At 35.9% G+C, this 10646-nt stretch overlaps 1 long non-coding RNA gene across 1 annotated transcript; it reads left to right on the plus strand.

Annotated features, from left to right (window-relative positions):
- Positions 1-2891: 2891 nt before the first annotated feature.
- On the plus strand, positions 2892-4295 carry LOC138884360 (uncharacterized). The gene is made up of 2 exons (XR_011404540.1): positions 2892-3314; positions 4141-4295. It is a non-coding gene; the product is annotated as an uncharacterized lncRNA (long non-coding RNA).
- Positions 4296-10646: the final 6351 nt, after the last annotated feature.

The raw sequence follows: 10646 nt of genomic DNA on the forward strand, positions 1-10646 counted from the left end.
CCAAATAGTGAAAAATAAAATTATATCCCTAGTAAATAAATAAATACTTAGCATATTTTCTTTTTTATAAATAAATATTTAATTTTATTTTCCAATATAGGTAGACAAATCAAATAATTTTTTGTAAACTTTTTCATATAAAAATATTTCTCAACATATATTTCTTTTAAAAAATTAGAGTGTGAACTAGTTTTGAGGGCATTTTGTAAACAAGCAATTCTTTTAGAAATTGTGCGATGTTTTAATACATCAAACTAAACAATGGATAAGAAATATGTCAGCATAACTAATATCAGCATTACTAATACATCATATTCAACATTATTCTTATGCACCCTACCAAACGACTCCCAAGTGTGACAGTGCCATCCCTTGGGTAACGCAAGTAAAGTTGGGTCCCAAAAGTTTAAGGACCCCTCTTGTCACTAATAGTGGATTTATGAATTAACTTTTCTTTACAAATTTGAGCATAATATTTTTAAAAAAAGGAAAAGAAAATTTCAAATGGATTTGAATCGAAGCGTGAAAAATATTTTTAGTTTTCTATTTGGTGGCAAAGATTTTATCTCTCTAGGTTATTAGAAGATTATATTTAATATACTCAATTAAATAAATAAAAAACTTGATTATTTTTCAATTACGTATATTACTTGAAGAATAATATTAGCATTTGTGTAACAGATCTATTAATAGCTTTACATCTCAAAAAAAAAGGTATATATATATATATAGGGAGCTAGGTGCGGTAGACGTATTAAACACCGTGATTACATCATTACTAGTTGTGATTAAGGGTGGATTCCCAGTGGGATCCATACTAGGATTATCCATAACTGGATCATTAACAAAACGTTGCCTTAAGTGTGCAAGTTAAGTGAAGTCGGCAAGAAAATACAATGCAATGGCTGCTGAAACAACAGCCGCAACTCGTTTCCAGTAAAAATACTAGAATCGGCCATTCTGAATTTTACTACTTTCACAAAGCCTAACAAAAGTTATAGAGCGCGTTTGACAATTTATTTCATGCAAAGATTCGAGAACAATCAACACAGAATTAGGCTGAAGAGTCGAAGAGAATTTAATATATTTGCCCTTCATCAAGATGCAATATATAAATAAGCCTGCGCCATTGCAACAGCTCAAACCGTTGCCAATATTTCCTCACAAGTCAGTGGTGCCCTTTCCTCTGTCAAACGTTCATTGGCTTTATCTCCCTTCCCCAATTCTCATCAGAAGAATAAAAATTAAAATAGAAAATGCAAGTTATAATTACGTCCAGTCACAGACTTTTCTGCCATCTTCATCAACTCAAGAGTCCTACATCGCTGTCTGCGCAGCAAGCTGAGTTTAAAAAACGTGGACCCGGTAAGATACTTTTTAATTCCTTACAGGATTTAACATATGCAAAGAAATGTTTACCTAATCAGTGGAGTTTACACTATCTTGGATCCCTTAAACGAAAATTATCACTCCATGAGTTTCAATTTATGTGAACATATTTGATTGGACATTGAGTTTAAAGAAAAAATAAGATTTTTAAAACTTGTGGTCCTAAACAAGCCATAATATTTGTGTGACTACAATCTTTTGAAACTTATGGTGTTAAACAAGTCAGAGTATTTGTGTAGCTATAAAAGCTTCTCATTAAGGGTATAATTGGAAGTTTATGTAAAAAAAAGAGCAATATAAAAAGAGATCATTCTTTTTGGAATTGACCAAAAAAGAAATAGGTTCACAGTAAAATATTTCATAGGATAGATTGGAACTTGGATGTAAACATATTTCCCACTGCTATGGAATTGTTGATTTTTTTGTAATAGAATTTCAAAACATTCACGATGTGGAATAATATTGAATATGTTGTTGTAGAATGCCAGTACATGTTGAGTCGAAATTGTTCCTTTTTATTTTCCTTGTCATGCACCTTTAAAATTTTTAGTATTCAACTCATTATATTTTTAAAGCTGTGGGTTCAAACCTACTATTTGTTATAATTTTAGTAGATTTTACACATAAACTTATGCTCCGCATCGAAAGTTATGAACAGTTGAACCATCACCTATACGCTACATGTGCCCCTGAATATATAATGTATAATCATAAACTCCAAATCATATTCTATATATATATATATATGTCGACAATATGAAAACTCAAGATTTTCACTAAGTGGTGCTACTTGTAGTAAAACTATCGTGAGTGACGTGAAAATATTGACGTTAGTCGCAGGCAAAGTTATCTGGGCTAAACTGTTGTACGTGTTTGCGCGACAAAGTTATCTATTCATCCTCACTTGCATTCTCAGTAGCACATGTAAAATCATAAGCATTAGGAAGGAATATCACAGTGAGTTACTTACTCCTTGTTATCTCAATAGTAGTATAACTAATTACTGTGAACACCTAATTTTTGCACTATTTTAACATCTCCTAAAGTTATTAGTGTTTTGTTATTTTAATTATTTTTCTCAATTTTTGTGACTTTAATTGCATATTTCCTATCATAAAATACTAAAAAAAAATAGTTCTTTCTTCATTTGTACATTTTAAGGATTAACTAGTTGTTCAGTTGGTAAATTAATCTAGTTAATTGATCATTAGAATAAGTTATTTAATTAATTTATTTGTGTAAAATTAGTTTAATAAGTAGGATTAAGGAAGAAATTTGGTCAAATTTGAAAGAAAAAGTGTCCAAGAGTGCAAGATAAAGGGCTGCCATTGAAAGAGTCTGAAACTACATAGTTTTGCGTCAAAACTACGTCGTTTCACTAATGAAACAAGATCAAATCATACCCATCCATTCCATCTTGATCCAATGGATCTTATTCACTCTTGACTTAGGTATTTAAAGCCTCAAAAATCAGAAAATTGTCCTCATTTTCACCCATAATACTTTTCTCCTTCTTCTCTCTTCTCTCTCTCTTCACTCTCTCTACGTCGCCCCAGCTCCGCCCACCGCCGCCGGCCGGAAATCGCCGCCGCCGGCGGACCACCTCCAAACACCTCCAAATTCACACCATGTAATCTCCACAACTTCTTCCATATCTCCAAACCAAATCCTTCAAAAATCCCTCAAACTCCTTGAATCTTAGATCTAGGAAATTTTCTCGTCACTTTTTTGCCCAAATTCTTGAAGCTCCAACCACTACCACCCCACAATACTTACATCAATGGATAGAGCCCCTAAAGACCTAACTATTGATGCCAATTTCACCCTAAAAATCCGGCGATAAAATACGGCCAAATTCCGGCGACCTCCCCGAACACCCTCTTTTGGCATACCACCATTTTTTCGGCCACTTGAATTATAAAATGGTAAAAATCCTATTATTTTTCGTGGCTGATTTTTTATTTTATTTTTATTTTTTTCAGATTTTATTTTTGTCTATTATTAATTATTTTAGCATTAGTTTTTGAAGTTTGAAATGTTAAATTTTCTGTTTTTGCACTTGTTGAAGTAGTAAAATAGTTTTGTATTGATAAAAGTGATGTAGTGAAAAATACTTAAGAGTATATGGTACTTGTTTGGTTGTTTGTTTACTACTTCAAGACTCTTTGAATACAATACTCAAAAGTCAAATTGTTTGATAAGAAAATGTAGACCTTTGGACATTGTTTGAATAAAAGTCTATCTTTGAATAGTGGAGAGTAGATTTTGTTTGAAATACTTGACAAGATTTGAACCAGAAAGTCTTGCTTTTTTGAATTTAAGAGCAGATTTTGTAGAAAAATCTGTCAAAAAGATTGATTTTTAATTTTTTGAAATAGTTGTTTGTTTTTATATATAGAGGGGACTCCATCACACTTCGAAGAAGGGGGGCCATTATTATTTCTGCTTTGAACATACAAAAAACAAAAAAACAAAAAAAATTAGCAGTTGAAGCATCCTTTAGTAAGCTGAAATTGTAAGTCTTAAGAGTGAATCTTAAAGTGCAAACCTTTTTTTGAAAAGTATAAGTCCTCTTTAGAGTTTGTTTCTGGGTTTCTTCTCTGAGTTTTCGAGTTGTTTTAACATGAATTTGCTACTGGTTTGCTGCTGTTGTGCTGCTATTTTTATGCTGCTTTAGTTGTTGAGCTTCCATTCTTCGTTGCTGTATTTATTATTCTGCGACTCAGGTAACTCTTTAATCTTATGTTGCAGATATTTTCACATTAACAAGAGAACTCATCTTGATTGTTCGGAGCTTGTCCATTTAAATAAATGAGTGCTTAGCTAAATTTCTTTATTGTTTAAATATATCTTGTTGTAGTTCATATGTAAAATAAATCCTTGGTTGATCAAACACTCTTTATTCATGTGTTATTTGTCTTTACTATCTATTATAGTTTTGATGCATATAAAAATGAGATGTTCCTAGTAAGTTGCAATGTGCTTAAAGACTCCTTTTGCACCTTTGCAGTTCTGGGCAGTTTATGAAAAATAACAAAAGAGCCATGCTTGAAACCTTTATTATTTTGATAAAATACAGATTTTATCTGTGACCATCTCTACTAGGATTTTAGAATTTTCTGGTAGAAAGTGGCTAGATCCTAAATAGGTGTTTGAAATTGCTAGTAAAAATAAGGGTTAATGGCTTAGAGCAAAAGAGGCCAGACTCGCAATTTAGCCCAGGTCGGCTGTCTTAGTAAACCAGCATTTGAAATCTATTGGGCTTTCAGCTTGTGCCCATTTTCGGAGCCCAATAATTGGCCAAGGCAGATTCTGTCCAATAGGCCCAATGCCTTTAAGAAGTCTATAAATATTTTGTCCATTTATTTCATAGATGTTGGCCCAATGCCATAACTAAATAAGCAAATTGGCTCACTTTCTCAATAAATAATATGATCCATCTTCAAAATAATACTTACTAGATTAGTTGAATAAACTTATTAAGAATTAGTTAATTTTCATGGTATGTAATAATAATCCAATAACTTAAGTACCTTTAATTAATTTAAACACTATGCAACTAGTAAGCCCGTTTTAACTTTTTTATTATTATTATTTCACGGACTCGCTTGCGTAGCGTGATATTAACTCTTAAAATTTTAATTCAATAATCTCATACTATTTCTACTAGCTTTAATTAGTTTCTAATTTAACAAACCCTTTGCTAAACTCGCGGATTCGCTTGCGTAGAGCGATAGTAACTCTTAATAAATAATTTTCTCAATGCACAAATATAGTAATTTTTTTTGAAAGTACTAACGTGTTAATAATTCTTTGTCATGACTGTGGATTCGCTTGCGTAGTGCTGTTATGACTAAGCTAATAAATTTTGTCTAGATTACACATTCGTTAGCGTAGTGTGATTATGACATTTTATTATTTTTTTAATAATCAAATAAGTAAAAGCGGACATAAGAAAAGCATAAAAATAAAATAAATCACAGTTTATCCAAGTTTAATTCAAGCCAAATGTAGTCAATAAAGTGACCATGCTAGAACCACGGGACTCGGGGAATGCCTTACACCTTCTCCCCGATCAACAAAATTCCTTATCCGGATTTTGTTTTCATGGACCAATAATAATAGAGTCAAACCTTCCTTTGAATTGGGATTCAAATAAAAGGTGACTTGGAACACCGACAAAAATCAATTCCAAGTGGCGACTCTATAAATAAAATAATCCCTATTCAAATTTTGTCACTTTAATTGGAAAAACTCTTTGACACATACCCATATCTTTGGAAGGAGAAAATAGGTATGACAGCTCTGGCGACTCTGCTGGGGAACAACCAGAATTCGAGCTTGTACATTTTGACTTTTATTTGGCTTTATTAATTTTGTATATATTATGATTTATTTGTGCCTAATGTGCTACCTGTTCGCTTTATACTGCTTCGATATTGTTGAAATGTACATATAAACTGTCTTCTCACGCACCCCTCTGAGTCTTCTTGAAATTAAAAATTGGGCATTTGCTTGACATAGCCCGCTTTCTTTAAGATAGTCGAGGTGTTTGTCACCCGGTGAATGATTTTAGTCACACATGTTTTAGGCGGGGAGAACCACCAGTTAAGCCGAAAAGCAATGCTACCGGTACACTGACCCTCCTCGGCTCGAGTTGTCCGCTCGAGTAAGCCAGTCTAGATACCTTCTCCAATAAGATTTAAACCTAGAAGAACAAACCTCATGCTGGATATCCCTAGTAGGTTCGTTGTATTTGCATCACGTGCATTTGACTTAGCGAAACTCGGCACAGGGGCCGGGTCCGTATAAGACAGGTATCCGCTTTGAGACCATCATGTTCACGTATGTGCTACTTGATACATTATTTGGAAGGCTTACTTGCATTGTCGACCGGTTAAAAAAAAATAGTTAGTGTAATTATTGAAAATGAAAAAAGAAAAAAAAGGAATAATTCTCCTCGTTTAGTGCAAATAAACCTTTAAAAAAAATAGTCTAGTGTGAGTTGTTAAGATTATTTTTCATTAAATATATATATATAAGGGAAAAATATCCAATTTTATCGAACTACGCGGGTTTGATTCTCACCGGATGTGAAATACGTAGGCAACCTCCATCGGGTTCGGCCCACAATCTTAAAAAAAAGGGAGCATAAAATTCTCGAAAAAAAAGAGAGCCTATTTTGGTCACCTTTTACCATTTTACCCTCATGTCTAGTCATTTTGTCAAAGCAGCTTTAAACCTTTCCGGAAGTACCGAAAGGCTGTTTTCGCAAAAGTAGTCATTTGATCTAGTTTTGTCCGGTTATATTTGCTGAGACATCTTTTGAACTCCTCTTGGAGTAACAAATGGTCATTTTCGTAAAAATAGTTTTTTTTTTTAAAAAAACTATTTATTATTTTGTCTATGTTTTATCATTTTGTTCCTCTGTTTGGCTGTTTTGCCGAGACATCCTTTATGCCTTCTATGGAAGTATTAAAGGACCGTCTTTGTAATATTAGCCATTTTTTCCGTTTTTATCATATCAACTTTTGTGTCCGGTAATTTCAAAATATAGATTATAATAATAATAAATAATTAAAAATAGATCGAGTCCTAAATAGACAAAAAAAAGAGAGAAAAAAAAAACATAATGATCATGATTTGCATATAGGTTAAGGTAAGTCTTAACCCTTTTTATCTTATTTTTAGGATCATCATGAGTTCTCCACAAAGAAGTAGTCAGAAAAGGGTAAGGGATGAGACACCTCCTATGTTCTTTATCAGAGATAAGACCCCGAGTAATCTCTGTAATTGGTGGGCTAGTTTTGCTATATGGGAACAGAATCGAGTACTTAAGCACCTCAAGTTCCTCACCAACATCATGGGAATTAAGCCTAACAGAGATTTAATCGAGGTTCTAGTGGGTTTTTGGGACCCCGCGAATAATGTCTTCAGGTTCAAAGATTGTGAAATGACGCCCACATTGGAAGAATTAGGTGGGTTCACCAGATTGGGAAGAGACCTTCGTGGGAAAAAGCCTATTGCTCCGAGAAAAGTTGGTGTGAACAACTTTTTAACGAAGTTATGCCTTCGTCAAATTCCAATGGTTTGCTTAAACGAAGGTTGGGTTTCGTCGGAATATTTTTATGATAGATTTGGGGACGAGAAAGGGTTTGAGAACTTCTCAGGCACAGAATTCGTCAACCAGTTGAGTTATGACGCTTGGAGGGAGTTAAGAATCTTCGCATTCATGATATCATTTCTAGGGATCATGGTCTTTCCAGAGCGTGGTGGGTGCATCAGAATTCGATTGGTTGCGGTAGTCTCGTATTTGCAAAGTAGTAAGGATCATACCATTCTTCCTATAATTTTGGGAGATATTTTTTGGGCTTTGACCCGTTGAAGATTACTTTGAGAGAAGATTACTTTGAGAGATGAAGATTATACCATTCTTCCTAAGAAGGTGAAGATTACTTTAAGAGATGCAACATTCTGTTGTAGATGTGGTTCATAGAGCACCTTTATCATCATCCAATAGTAGTAAATTTCAATGATGATTGGCTGAATTACATTGGATGTCACCCAGACAGAGTTGCGAGTTGTAATCTTCTAGAGGGGGTGAGGGCTTGGCGGACATTACTTGGTTCATTGAGTGCTGATAGAATCACTTGGAACTATTACTAGTTCCCTTCTGCTAAAGTCATGCATATGTCAATGTATTGCCCGTTCTTCATACTCATGGGTTTCAGAGGTTTCCAACCTTACGCATATCTACGCGTCATGCGCCAGCTAGGGAGAGAGCAAAAGAGGCCCCCGATTGAGGACATGCGCCCGTTCGTGTGGGAATTCAAGGGAGAGGAACTTCCAAGGGAGTCATATGCGCAAAGGGTTTGGTTTGGTAGTTGATTTTCTGATTTGGACGAGATGGTAGCTGATCGTGAATTGGGGGAGGTAAGCCTCGCATAACTTGAGTGGTTTCATAACCAGGATATCCCCGAGCAAAGGCCAGAAAGATCCATACGGCATGCATTTGATTAGGAGAAGGAAATCAAGGCCAGATTTAGAGAAACCAGAAGGGAGGTGGCACAAGAGTTCCAATCTCGTATTGACACTTTACAAGAAGATAAGGGCATTCTGGACACAACCATGGACATATAACAGGCTGATTTCGAGCGAGAAAAGGCTCAGTGGGCACGAGAGAAGCAAGCACTCAAAGCCCAAATTCGAAATAAGAACATAGTCACAACCGCTCAGCAACAAGAAGAGAAAGAAGCCCGATTCAGGGTATTCCGTGATCATGAGTGTAGAGGTTTTGCTCCATTAATCCAAGGTCTGAGGGATCAGATAGGGGGAGTTGAGTCAAGTAAGGAGAGCCAGATCGCGGAGTTTGAAATAGAAAGACACCACTACCAAAAGGTAATCAATCAGTTAGAAGCGGAGTCGCTAAAAGTTCGGCGCCAGAAAGATATGGCCTTGGACCGTGAGCGTGATGCGCTGGATCTAGCTGAGACCTGTGGTCAGAAAAAATCAAGAGTTGCATGTGGCTCAGGAATACATTAAGGGAAATATCCTCGAGGTAGCCACATATACCTCAAGATCATGCAGGAGTTGCCAGGGAATGACGCCCGAGCGGTTTGCAGAAGTATCATTGAACGTTGCTCGTCATATATCTGCAGACTTGGAGATGATATACCGCAATGTTGGCGGGCATCCACGGGAACAAGAGCCTTGATTACAGTGATGCTGGTGGATTCTGCTGTAGAGATCAAAGTCTTCTTTTAGTTATCAGACCTTTTTCATTATGCTTTTGTTGTTTTTGAGTCTGTAAGAGTCTTTTGGTGTTTTGAGTCTTGTTGTTTTACCTTTTATCCTAAAAAGTCTGTTTAAGTCAGGTTTGGTCTTGTTTATCTTTATGTAACTCTTGCTTTTTGAGTTTTGTATCAAAAAAATTTATTATTTTTATATTGAAAATCAATAAAAAAGATTTTGGTTAGAAATATTCTAAAATGAACCAAAAAGATATTGGTTAAAAAAAGGACATGTACCTAAACTACGTAATGATCTGATTCATGAGGCGACATGATACGTAGGCAACCCACAAAAGGTTCGATCAAATATTTTTTTAATGACTCTAAAGTAAGGGATCAAAATAAGGCGATGAAAAAAAACGGAAAAAAGAGAATGAAATAACAGTGTCAATAAGCAACAAGCTGATAAGCCGGAATGAAACATGAAGCCTTCCAAAAGCATGTTAGAGATTGTAATATTTTAGGAGCATAGAATATCTACGTGTGATTCCTATCTATAAAATTCTTAACCCTAACACCTTTGTTAACTCTTATCTAGTAAGATTAAGGTGGTTGGTTTGTGGCGAAACTGGCAACACATCTTTACTTCACAAGATCTAAGGGAGCAGTGGCAATGGATAATAGTGATGAAATCGAGTTGGTTAGTGACAATCTGCAGGGTCAGTCAGTTGAGCAAGAGTCGGAGGAGATAAGAAAATTGAGACAACAACTGTCATATGTATATCAAGCTTGGGTTTCCGGTCGACCTCCACCCCAGGGTCCTTCAGAGGGAACTTCCACCATACCTCAGGCTACTCAAACACCTCTCCATGCAACGAGCGATCATATTCTACCACCAGGGTATGTGCTGAACTAAAGCCTCCATGCTGCCCCCGGTACCTCTAACATGCGACCTCCAGTCGCACCAGTCAGGAACACCCCTCTCATCGTGTCTGGCGCACCGGTATATACAATCCCGCCACCACCTCCTGTGATGAGGCCAAAAAATGAGCCAACATCTCATGCTTATGATGGCCAATACTACCCTCCAAATATGGCTTTCAAGGTCTCGGCCCCATATAATCAGACTCCTCAGTACGAGTCACCAGTGGAAAATGAAAAACTTGCCACGACGGTTGAGCCAGATGAGATGGCCAGGAAAATAAAAAGTCTTGAACAGAATATAAAGAATATACAAGGACTAGGTGGTCACAAAAGTGTTTCATTCAGTGATCTATGCATGTTCCCTCACATCCATTTACCACGAGGGTTCAAGACCCCAAAATTTGAGAAATATGATGGACACGGCGACCCTATCACCCACTTGAAAAGGTAATGCAACCAGCTGAGGGGTGCAGGAGGAAAAAAAGAGTTGCTGATGGCTTATTTTGGAGAAAGTCTTGTGGGGGTAGCTTTTGAATGGTTCATTGACCAAGATATCTCTCACTCGCATGTTTGGGATGACATGGCCCAGGCCTTCGTCAAACA

Source organism: Nicotiana sylvestris, chromosome 12, assembly GCF_000393655.2.
Source record: "Nicotiana sylvestris chromosome 12, ASM39365v2, whole genome shotgun sequence".
Lineage (NCBI taxonomy): Eukaryota > Viridiplantae > Streptophyta > Magnoliopsida > Solanales > Solanaceae > Nicotiana > Nicotiana sylvestris.